Source organism: Tiliqua scincoides, chromosome 3, assembly GCF_035046505.1.
Source record: "Tiliqua scincoides isolate rTilSci1 chromosome 3, rTilSci1.hap2, whole genome shotgun sequence".
NCBI lineage: Eukaryota > Metazoa > Chordata > Lepidosauria > Squamata > Scincidae > Tiliqua > Tiliqua scincoides.
In genome coordinates this window covers 194311897-194324738 of record NC_089823.1, presented here as the reverse complement: position 1 = coordinate 194324738, position 12842 = coordinate 194311897, and the positions used below count along the sequence as shown (strand labels likewise).

General features: G+C 39.3%; 1 protein-coding gene across 1 annotated transcript in view; it reads left to right on the top strand.

Moving 5' to 3' along the window:
* Positions 1–12842, top strand: part of GIGYF2 (GRB10 interacting GYF protein 2) — a 104001-nt gene that overhangs the window by 50909 nt on the left and 40250 nt on the right. The gene's annotated exons all lie outside the window — the stretch shown is intronic.

Here is a 12842-nt window from a genome sequence, read left to right as displayed (position 1 = left end):
GTTTGTACTGGGTGCCCTGGTTCACAATTCAGGGCCCAATCCTATCTCACTTTCCAGCTCTGGTGCAGCTGCAATGCAGTCCCAGGATAAGGAAACAAATGTTCCCATACCTGAGGAAGTCTCTGTGATGCAGTGTACGCCCCATTGGAACAGCTGCCCCAGTACTGGAAATTTGGATAGGATTTGACCCTCAGTCTCTTAGCCATTACACTTAGCCCTATGAACAACTTTTAAATAAAGTTCCAATTTCAACATGAGCTTACTTATTTTAAAGAGTGACTTGTTTCTGTTTGTGAAAGCAGATTGTTTGCCCAACAGTATTTAGTTCTGTAAGTCATATGAACTTTTAGAACAAAATGACCATTTCCAAAATAGATATTTTCTGGAAATCATTGAATGAAACAAGTATATTTTCTGAAGTCGTCCTGGAAATGCAGCATTTAAATAAGTAAGTTTTCAAGTTCTTACTAGCATTACTTGTATTGAAGATCATGGGTTCTAATATATTCTAAGGGAGCAATCCTATCCTGTGCTGGAACAGGCAAGCCAGGAGGCTTGCACTGTATCCAGCGCAGGATAGTGGCCATAAGCAGCTCAGCCAAAGGTAAGGGGAAACATTTCCTCTTACCTGGCCCCAATGGGTCCCCTCAGACTTGTGCCATCTCTTGAGGTGGCATAAGTCCAAGGGAAGCGGAACAGCTTGAAGCTACTCTGTTTTCCCTGGGAACAGGGATTGGGATCCTGCATAACTGCTGGATTCCAGCCCCACCTCCCACTTCCTGCCTGCCCGCCTGTCCCCGGGGCCGCCCACTGCCCACCCTCCCCCATCCAGGAACGCCCCCGCCTCCCCCCACCTACCTTTCTTCCAAGGGGGAAGCTGGCATGGAGGCTTGCACTGGCCTCTGCAGGCCGGCAGTTCTTTGAGTGCCGGCCTGGCTTCCTCCTGAGGAGGCACAAGGAACTTGCGCTGGCCGAAGTGCATTCTAGGATTGTGTCCTAACTTTCTAGCATAGTTTTTATATTGAAACCTTGTAATGCTTAACTTTTTCCTCAGCTGAAATTAAGATAACTAAAATAGTGATATGTTGTCTTTGCTATGTTCATGAATATGTTTTTATATGCTGAATTCAGCATTGAGCCGAATTGAGTTCCAATGACTATTTGAGATTACCTTACCCAAAATGTGCTATTTGTCTCAATGAACTTGGATTTCCTGTTCATTAAATAAGGGGTAGTGGATGGAGGCAATGAACTCATCCTTCACTGTAGTAGAGATTATCTAGGAAGAGGACTGGAACAAGGAATGTATGTATGAATTACCAAGACCTTTACATAGGAGCAAGAGAAACAGTTGACCTGTCACATTTGTAGTGGTGTTCTGGGCTTAAGATTCCCTGGGCCAACCTTGTGAAAAAGAAGAGAAGCTGCTATCTGTTTTTCAGAGTCCTCCACCCTCCAGTCATAAAGTTAAAAATCTCCCAGTGTTTTAGACTGTTTTCACAAGAAGTATGTTCTAACTTTCTGTTCATATTGATTGCCCCTTTCTGATCCTACTATATCTTATTTGAAATAGGGTACCCAAAACTGTGTATAGTATTTCAAATGTGACTGCTCCATACGTTTGTATAAGAGCTTTATGGTACTGGTCACCCAGTTTTTTCAGTTTTTTAAAATTATATCTAATATGGAATTCCTGTTTTTCACTGCTGTGCACTGAGTTGATATTTTCATTGAGCCTGCTGCTACAACTTCCATATCTTTACCAGGGAGTCATAGCTGGTGCAGATCCTTAAGTCTATAGACAAAGTTGGGATTCTTAGCCCCCATGTGCACTGTTTTGACTATTAATTCCATTGAAACTCACTTTTTTTTGTTCAGTTGCCCAGTTTAGAAAGGTCCTTTGAGGACTCATCACAATCCAGTAGGAATTTCACAATCCTTAATAAGTTGGTGTCACCCACAAACTTAACTACCTCGTGCCATACTCCATAAGAACATAAGAAGAGCCCTGCTGGATCAGGCCAAAGGCCCACCTAGTCCAGCTTCCTGTATCTCACAGTGGCCCACCAAATGCCCTAGGGAGCATACAAGACAACAGACACAACCTGAGTCCTGGTGCCCTCCCTTGCATCTGGCAATCAGAGGCAATCTGCCTCTAAAACCAAGAGCTTGCATGTACCTACTGTGACTTGTAACCCATAATGAACTTTTCCTCCAGATCAGTTATGAATAACATTTTAACTCAATAGAGATCTGTGGTGAAGGGACCAATTCGCCCTATTAGGAAACATCTGGTTGTAGGCAGCATTGAGCAGGCATTGCTTAGTGAATTTGGAAAGATCTGCCATTATGATCTCTGGACCATGCATGTCCTCTGGAAAGTCTTAGCACCAATGTGACTTCCACCAGACTCTGGCAGAACAGTGGGCTGGGGAAGCACAAACTTTCTGCTTAGTTCTGCTTACACTTTACTATTGGTCATGTCCATCTACCTGATAGTGACTGAGGGAAGATATGGTGGGCTTAGATAAGGTATCTTGCCATTGGAATAGCCAACAGGAAAAGAAAAATCTTGATTCCCCCCCCCCAAAAAAAAACTCCTTAAGAAGGGGCAGCTAGATTGAGATGTGGTGTGATCCCCCCCCCCCCCAGTTCTTACAGTGTTAACTGTGTATTGCTGTACCACACCTCTGGAACATGGACTCCGGAGGAACAGTAGAACTGCAAGTGAGTTATTGAATTCTAGAGAGGGGAGAGTCTGGGTAGTTTTGCCTTAGGATTTTTGTTTCATTTTACCATAATGTTAAGTGCTTGATCTATTTGCTTATTTTTAAAAAATATTTCTTAATAAATTCTATTATTTCATTTTCATTGGCTGATTTCATTCAGATAGGAGTAGAGAGCAGATGCTCTTTGCTCTCTTATGGATCACTTATGGTTAACTCTTCAAAACCCATGCATGTGTTATAAGTGCAGAGGAATAGGGACTGGCCAACTGAGTAAGCTCTCTGGACTTCTGTGGCAGCTGGCCTCTATCCTGAGGGTATCCTTGTAATTGGGCTCATGCCAGATGGAAGGAGGGTGTGGAAGGGTAAAAATAACATTTCAACAAAGTGGTTCACAAGTGAAAACAGAAGTTAAAAGTTAAGATAAGGGCAACATTAAACAAATAACAAGCAGGGATTACATTGTAATTACATTTTGTGCTTTGTCTTAATTTGCATATGCACCCTCATAGTTGGTTGGGGGGAGAGACATGAAAGGGGTGTAAGGAGAGACGAATTGAAACAAATTGTACATGCGCAGTGTTTTGAACAAAGTCCATATACCAAGAATAAGAGAGTAGTAGCTCACTGATTTACTGGTTCCACTCTGCAAACAAGATACAGTAATTTAGAATTCCCAAAACTTGGGAGATAGAGAAAAGTTATTCCTAGTTATAATAGTAGATGGTATTGAGATTTAGACAGTGTGTGTATGCATGTGTCCAAATGCCCTCCCTATTAAATGTTCACAGTGAAGATTATATCAGTAAAAATAAAACTTGTCTCAAAGTAATTTGCGACATCTTCATCCTAGCAGCTAACTATTCTTCCTGAATGATTTGTTGAAGGATACTGTACCAATGCTTTACTAACCTAAGAATAAGAGCTATATCCCTGGGTCAAGTTGTGCATGTCATTTTTAGGCTCTTGCATTTTGAGCAGAATCTGCAACTGGTGCAAAATTCTGAGAATCTCAACTTCCCTTTAGTAAATAGAAAAGTAGATCTCTAGTCCTTAAACTTATGAAGATGAAAATCAAAACATGAAGACAGTGTCTACAAAACGAGGTGTTGAAGCATGAAATTATGGCTGGTTGTATGAACTCCTACATCTCTTGCCTGTCATTTACCATTTTCTCCTGCCACAAACTGCACAGTTTTTAGAGAGTTCATGTTTTGCAAAGACTCTAATACAAATTTTATTAAGGGAGTATATTGAGAACATTTTACATTTATTACATTTTCATAATATTAAGCAAAACTGAATTGTCATGTTGTATAGTGCATTTCCTTGGCTCAGAATTTTCTTTGCTTACAAGGGAAACTATTACACAGATGTTGTCTTATAAAGATTTGAAGGTCTCCTAATCCAATGGACAGAGCAATCTTAGCTTGTCTTGTGCTGGCTCCCAAGTATCGCACATGTGCCATAAACCATGCTGGGGAGTACTCAAGAGCAGGCACAACCAGTGCACAGATGTATGCTGGCATGCAGGAGCTGAATCCAGCCCCAGAAAAGGTGAGTTAGGGCGCAATCCTATCCTGCACTGGAACGGGCAAGCCAAGAGGCTTGTGCTGTATCCAGCGTAGGATAGGGGCCAGAATCAGCTCAACAAGAGGCAAGGGGAAATTTTCCGCTTATCCCTGGGCAAGGCGCCCTGGCCCCTATGGTTCGACTTGAACCCACGCCACCTCCAGAGGTGGCACAAGTCCAAGGAGAGCGGAGCAGCTTCAAGCCACTCCAAACTCCCTGGGAATGGGGGTTGGGATCCAGCATAACTACCGGATCCCAGTCCCACTACCTGCTCATCCGCCCTCTACACATCCAGGAACTCCTCCCTCCCGCCTCCTCCCCACCCACCCCAGAGCCTTGTGTCAGCCCAGTTGGGCTGATACAAGGCTTGCCACGCAAGCCACCGTGGAGGTTGGATTCAGCCTCTGTGCGCTTGTGCGGCTTGCTCACAAGGACTCGCAAACGTACTTTTCGGCACATTTGTGACTCTCCTGGGCAGGCGCAAGGGACCTGCACAGGCCTAAGTACCACTTAGGATTGCTCTGCACATGTCATGGGGTAAGGGAACAAAAATCCCTTTGCTCTGTGTTGCACTCCAACCTGCACCTACCTTACACTGGATACAGCACAGGCAACTCAGCCTGCCTGTTCCAGCACAAATTAGGATTGAGCCCTTAGAAGTACTAGCTTAATGTTGGCCTGTTTAAGATCATTTTAGTACATCATATTGGGTGGTATCTCATTATTTGTATGAGGAAAATGCAAGATGCATGCAGCTATGAAGAAACAGATGCAACAGAGAGCAGAGTTTCCTGAAGAAACAACTATGTGCTTAGGAGTCATGAGCGAAATTGACCATGTTCCAGAGAGCAAAATGGCAGCCACTCTCAAAGAACATCAGAGTGCGCTTAGAATCCATGATGAATTAATTGGTTAATTTCTCTTCTGAGTGAAAATACACTGAACTACAGGACAGGGAAATTGAAAATCTCTAAATCACCTCCAGAAGAGGCTTTTAAAACATTTTGAGACCCTGGAACTTTGGTGGAGAAACTGAACAGCCTAAAGAAAGTACTGGGGAAGAGCAAAAGCATTCAGCCTTGGAAGAGGGTTTGACACAACTGCAGGCAGAAACAGACAAAGCAGTCGGAGTAGAAGAATTTAGAGATGAGAATATTCAAATACTGTAGCAGTGCTTCTCAACATTTGTCCTCCACCATGCCCCTTCACATGGTCCACCTATTCAAAGTACCACTGGAAGTAACTGATGTTGATATGGTCAGTTACTTCCAGGTGGGAGGTCAGATATAATGCAACAGGCAGCAGTGTGGATGGGAGGGCTTTTTTGGTGCAGAAAAGCATACTTTGGAGCTCTGCCTGCCGAGCTGAGCCTCCTACTGCTGTTTGTTCTGTCATGTTCCTGGTCTCACTGCCGGGCAGCAGGTGTCCAGGGGTCCCATAAGAACAGATTTATTTTCTGATTATAGTGATGATGCTTCTCTTGTGTGATATAGCCGTCTCGGCAGATTGCATTTCTACATTTTTTTCTCTCTCTTTTTTTTTTTAGAGACACATTTTGTTCAATTAGTAAAGGCATGTTAACCAGCCTTTGTCTGAAAATACATCTTCAGATATTACAACAGAACTTGTATATGCCATAGTTCCCTTTATTGCAGGATAGGGTGCCATATTCCACAGTTTCAGTGTTACAAAGGGGGCAACAGCCTAGGTTTCCACAAAAAGAGTGTGGTACTTTGTAGACTGAAACTTTATTGTTCAGACAACCCAACAGAACAACTTAAAGATGGTATTAAACTGATAGCAAAACCTGCATCTTCAAGGCTACAGTCCAGAAGTCTGACATGTTTGTTCTTAAGTCCTATTATGGCCCAATCATATTGTTTCAGTATGTAGCAGTATCTGGTGCAAAAGTCCTGGCACTGATCAAATAGCCACTCATCTAATAGACAAAATGGTGCCCTTACATTGGCGAAAGGTCAAAACCATTGCTCTGTTGCTGGTGAATTTTTGCTAGTTGTATCTGTTTTTGTTGCTGGATTTATTCTGCACAAGAGTAGTTATTGACAGTAGTGAGAGAAAAGTTACTGCTCATCTGGTATTCCACCACCTTTTCTGGGGATACATTACAGTTACAATATAGAGAAAGAGGCTTCTTGCAAATTGGGCTGACCCGTCAATATTACAAATAGGTTTCACTTCTACCATATGTCACTGCAGGTAAAACTAGTAGGCAGGTTTGTGATGTAATTCCCATTGACAAGTTGCTATAAGTGCAAACAAGTTAGCTATGGTTATTTAACAGCTTTTGCAAACCATCCGGTTTTCATTCACATCTAATGGCAAGACATTGCATTGCTTATGTTTCCCTCTCATGTTAGGAAGAATGAATATAGCTGTTGGATTACAGTCAGGATCTTATCTAGTTGCAAGTGCCTATCTTTTTAAGTAAAACAGGATGGGCATTAAAACTGATAAAGTGTAAGGAACCTGAAATTTATGGATTATCTTTTCCATGTATTAGTTGGGATGATTTTTTATTCATTTGGATTTCAATAAAGAAGACAACACCTGATACTTTTAAGTGTCAGTTTAACAACCACAAGATTAAGATGTAAAAGTAATTTCCCAGCATCATGTATTTATATTTTATTGTCAAGTGCCATTCCATTTTGGAAAAGAAAACAAAATGGATACATCATATAATTCATATGATAGTATAAATTTATTTTTCTAGAAAATAGTGGGAGTTGATATGAAACAAATTCTTTATTCTTACCAAATTGCCAGACTTCATAGTAATTCTCTCTATAACTGCTGCTCTTGACAGAATAATTCATGTAAAGGCCTTATAATGGAATTTCATTGCAGAGTTTTCAGGACATAGACTATTTCAATTAAAAGATGGTTGGCTGCTTATATAGATTTCTTGGATAGAAAAGGTATTAGCGCAGCTTGTTACAACCAAGTGGCTTTCCATTTTTCTAGAGTAACAGCTGTCCCAAGAAGCCACCAAGTGACATCGCCTCTGCCACCTCCTGCTACCACTTATCCTCATACATTCCTTCTCCTGCCACACTGCTGCCCCAGTTCTTTAAAGGTCCTAGCTCTTTAAAGGTGGAATGAAGTATACAGTGGTACTGCATTTGAGATTATCCCAGGAAAGGAATAGATGCCTGAGATGGCACCATGATGATAGAACAAGGGTACTGAAAAAGCTTGAGCAGAAACAGGAGAGGGTTAAAAGATGTAATCTTTGCATAGTGTCAGAACAAACAAGTGAGGCTTATTGCACAGCAGCTTGGTTGACACAGCCTGGTAAACAGATGTGTATGTAAATTCAGCTAGAAGGCCTTTGGCTTTAAATAAAAATGTGATATAAATTTTGAATAGCTTTAGTGGGATATGACTGTTTTATTGCTTTCGCTCTTTCCTATTGAACAAGGATTTTTTTGCATTTAATATATCCATTATAAGAATGGGTGTGGAGAAACTGAACTTGCATGGGTTTAGGTAGCAAACTTGCTATAGAATAAGGACTTACTTTAATTATGGCAACGTGAAAAGTGTAGGGGTATGTGTATTTTTTATCATAACATTCTAGGTTGTACAGTTAAGCTTACTAATAACCCAGTTTTAAGATTGAGTTCATACATGTACGCTTAGGATAAGACATTTGTTGTGCCACAAATGCAATATTGCAAAACAAGACAGTACATCTATAACATAATGGCAACATAATAGATATATACAGCAAACAAAATAATTCTGATTTGGATCCTTGCCAGATTTTAAAAACTTAATTTTCTTGGTAGAAGTTTTGCAGACAATGTTATTATGCACGAACTATCCTTCACTAATTCCTGTACATCTCCCAAGTATAGTACAGAAAGTGAGATTCCTCTATGTGACTAAGAAATAGTGATGAAATTAAAGATCATTAAAGATTTTGAACTTTGATGGTGTTCAGGGTTTACATTTTGTATGTGCAGAATCAATGGAGACTATTCTGTACCTTTCCTGTTTTTTAATTTTATGCACATGACTAAAAAAGCCTATTAATTTAAATTTCCAGAACGTCTTCAGCATTTAATGTTATCCAGTAAATAGCAGAGAGAGAATATTGCTGCTGAGTTCTGTGGTGAGCAAACCCCTTAAGCAGCTACAACAGAATCTCTTATTGTCTTGATGATCGAAAATAAGAAAAGTTGCAATATTTTTGTAAATATTTCTTTACATTGCTATAGATGTTGCTAGACAAATTCACAGTGAGGGAGGAAATTCACAGTACAATCCTATACACATTGATTTAGAAGTCCCATTGTATTCAATAACATTGTTCAAGACCTTTATATATAAAGATGAGAGACTGATGTGGCCTGGACAATTATTTAAAATCTTGGTAATTCAAAATACAGTTAGAGATTCAGTTTCTAATAATAAGCACACAGTCAGTTCCTGCAGAATTCTGCACTTTTGTGTCAAATATCTCAAATATCTATAAGACTGCAGTGGCAACTGGATCATAGCAGTCGAGCTAATCTGAATAGAAATTCAAATCTGGCTGCAATCACCGAACTGTTGATTTTTAAAGAAATGCCCCTTTGGAACTGCACAGCTAAGATCTGTTTTATTGATTAAAGGCAGAGGGCCTTGGTAGGTATTTAGGTTACTCTTGGTGATCTACCTGTACAGAAAAGATGCGCTTCATTATGGACTATGGCTCTGGAATTTGCCTTCAGGCAATGTTCATTAAAAACAAAAAACAAAACTGCCTTGAGTAAATCCTACAATATTTAAAATAGGCTTTTCAGTGGGCATTTTTTTAAGCAAACCTGTCTAAATGCTCCAAAAATTCATATTTGTTTCAGAAAAACAAAAACCATACAACTAGAAACAGTCATTCAAAAGTGATATTCTCCTAGCATCATGTACTTACCAGTATCTTGTAGCTTTTATCTATCTTGTGGGGGAAAGGGAGGTACGTGGATGCCTTGGATGTGGAAAGCGGGCAAAGCTCTCTTGTATCTCTATAGAATGATCCCAGTGCAAGGAAGTAAACTCCTTTTGATGACTAGTTTGGAAGAATGTTTGTTCAAAATGGGCTATAGGTCTCATTCCAGGGTTTATAATGTGGGGGGGTTGGTTTTCATATGAAGCTGATGTGATTGGTCATTTGGTCTGCAGGGGGGCCAATTAGCTGTGGTCATGTGGAAAAGAATGCTGATTTGTTAGAGCTTTCTTTACCCAATACATAGCCTAGCAGCTGTGGAGAAATCCACAAGAACTTACTTGGAGAAAGGGGTGCATTTTTTCTCTTAATCAGGATGGGGTTTTTAGGTTTGCATAATCTTACTTAAGGTTTTACTTGGAAGTTCAAAGGAATGAAATTCCTCAGAACTGTTTTCCATTCAGTTTTTCTTGTGGTAGCTGTTAAGAATTCACACTTTATATTTTCTTCCAACCAAAGTCAGGCAGTTGAGTTGAAGGTATTTTTATTTTGCTTTCTTCCCTTTCAGATTTTCTAAAATACGTGTGTGTATCTTGGAATTGCCAAATATGTCACTCATAGGAGATATCAAAGTACAGTGCTATAGATAATTACTTCACATCTGATTATAAATACAAAACCTCTTTCTAATGGATCTCTATTTTGTCTCACTAGTTAGCAGAGTTCATAGGATTGCCTTTAAAACAGGAGAAGTAATATGTATTGGAGAATTTTTCTGAAATGGAAGATATGGTTATGCTGACTTTAAGACTAGACTGAACCACATATTTGCATTGGGTAAATCTGTGGCCTTCAGTATTTTTTCTGTGGGTTGAGTTAGTTTGCAAGTGTCACAGTTAGTAAAGACAACAGCTGAAAAGAGGCCCATGATGTCCACCTTCCAGAAGCACTTACATGCACTGTGAGGGTAGCTTTGTAATGCAGTTCAGCATTTCACATTTTTCCTTAGTTAGCTGCTGATGTGAGGACTTTGATCGAACGTCAGACCTAAGAGGATCTATGAAACAAAGACTGTGATTGTTTGCAGTGAAACTACTGAAGACCTGCTGTGAAAATTATTAATGTAGACCAATATAATGCTACTTAGAAACTGAAATCTCCCTCATGTTTTTTCCTTTTTCACTCCCCCAGCAAAATACAAAACATTAATTCTTCATTTCATTAGTAGAGAATATGATAATACATGTTGAGGCCCAGCACCACAAAACTGAAAGACATGCAAGTGACCTTTTAGGGACAAAGAGGCACTTTTGCTCAAACAAGCATATGCATCTCCCAATATATGTGTGTCATTCCTGGTCCCCTCAGCATATAAGTACATTATTTCTTTTAATTGCAGGTATCACATCATTCTTCTATGTCATTTTCCTAAAATTGGTCTATTCAATTGCATAATTGTCCCTGGTATATGCCCTTTTAATCTGTCTGGAAAAAGAAATCTATGGGTTATGTTGTAGATTGTGCCTATTTAAAATGAAACTTTTGCTAAGGAAACCCCCATGACTCTAGGAGAAAGAATAGTATATGAAAGGGATACCTATGCAGAGAAGTTCAGAAATAAAGATAGACTAAACTGAAATGAACATATGGCAAGTTTTCCTCTATATATATATTCCAGGAACAAGGACCTCCAGCCTCCAAATGTGTTTAGTGGCTATTGATTCATGGGTGTGCAATTGACTTATTTCTGTGCTGAAAAAAGCACCTCCCTCAGAGCGTCACACACTGACTTTTACATTTGGTGATTTGCCCACTAAATTGTTTGGATTAGGACCTTTGTGGCTGACAGTGAAAAAGGCTATAAGATTCCTGAAAACACAGTGAGATTCCTGAAGCCACAGTGAGGTTATAAGATTCCTGAAAACAACACAGTGTTGTTGTATTATTCCAACATAAGAAAGATACTAGAAAAAATTCTCTTTATTATAATAGAGAACAGTATGTGTGTTTGTACATCTTATAGAAAGATTGTTGACATAATTATTTGCTATTCTAGTAAAAAAATCCTCAACAAACAAGTTCTTAAAAGATTGTATTCCAGAACACCACTTTAGTACTTTGAAGTTAGTCCCTTTTAAAACTTCAAATTACATAGCTGTAGACATTGTTGGCTGGATGTCTTTGTTGTATCTGAACTTTTCCATAAACACCATAGCTGGCTTTGGGTCAGACATGGAATGCAGGTGCCCTTTCTCTGCTCCTTCTCCTCAGGAAGTCCAGTCAATTAGTTTGAGGCAAAGCCACAGATCTTTTTCTTTTTTCTTTTCATCCTGGGAAATCATGGCCAAACACCAACCTCTGTGCTAAGTAATTTAAACCCAGTAAAGTGAACATGCTAGAGGTATAAGCTGCATGCATATTTACAGAACTTTAGACTTCATGTAGTCTTTAGACTTCTCTTCCTTTCAGTGTAAACTAATGGTGACCAAACCACTGTTTGCTTCATCATTATTGGTAACGTTTTGAGTCTGTTCTTGTTAGCTGGATTTGAAATATTGTTTGATCCAATTCTTTATATTTACTTTTCAGTCTTTTAAAACTTTACTACTTCCTGTTGACCAACAGATCTGCATTATCTCATAATTAGGAACCTATCGGCCCAGGCCTATGCATGTGTGTTCTTAGTCCCGTTGAACTCAATGTGACTTGCTCCCCAATAAGCATACTTACAGCGTTAAATAGGGGAGTATAGCACTCAGTCTCTCATTTTCTTCTAACTTCTGTGAGAGCCTAATTGGACAGTAATGTTTTAGTACCACCCTTTATTGCAGCTACATATATTGCTGTCAAATGGCAGAACTATTATACTTTTCTCCAATATGCAATGTTCAGACTTCAGTTCATCAGTGTCCTATGTATTAAAAAAAGAAAGAAAGCTGGACTTCACAAAATGCAAAATCCACCAATTTTGTTGTCCAACTACATGTCTGCAAGCAGCATTATGGGCTTCTTTGAAGCCTCACTTTTTCATTTCTTTGTGAAATATGGATAACAATGAAGGTTATAATGCCAATAATCCATTATGGTTCTTGCTAACAGTTGCTGCCAACCCATTAAATGTAAATGTTAGAGTCAGATTATCCATCATTCTAAATGACATCTTACAGATGTTCAGTTTTGAACATAAAATGCAATTTTTCTACGGAGATAATGCAGTGCTTAACATCATCTTCCATTTAAACAATAACAGAATCTTTGTGCCACTATAAACTTTGTGGTGACCAGGAATAGTGTCTTGATAACGCTGAACTATTGTAAAGCAATCTCATTGAACATCAGGTGGCATCTAACTGTTTATGCAAACAGAAACTCTGCAGATGCTCTTCCATTGCATGTTACAGAGTGAACTTTTGACATTCTTAAATGGTTACAGCTGTGCTCTAGCGAGTTCTCTAAATCTCCTTCTTGAAGATTAAAATTCTAACTTTGGTTTTTGCCTCACAAAAATCATGACAATAGTTTAATGAAAGGAATATATTAGAAGGAAAGCAAAGAAAAATATCTTCAGTCTTCTTTCACCCCAGCTTTTTGTGATT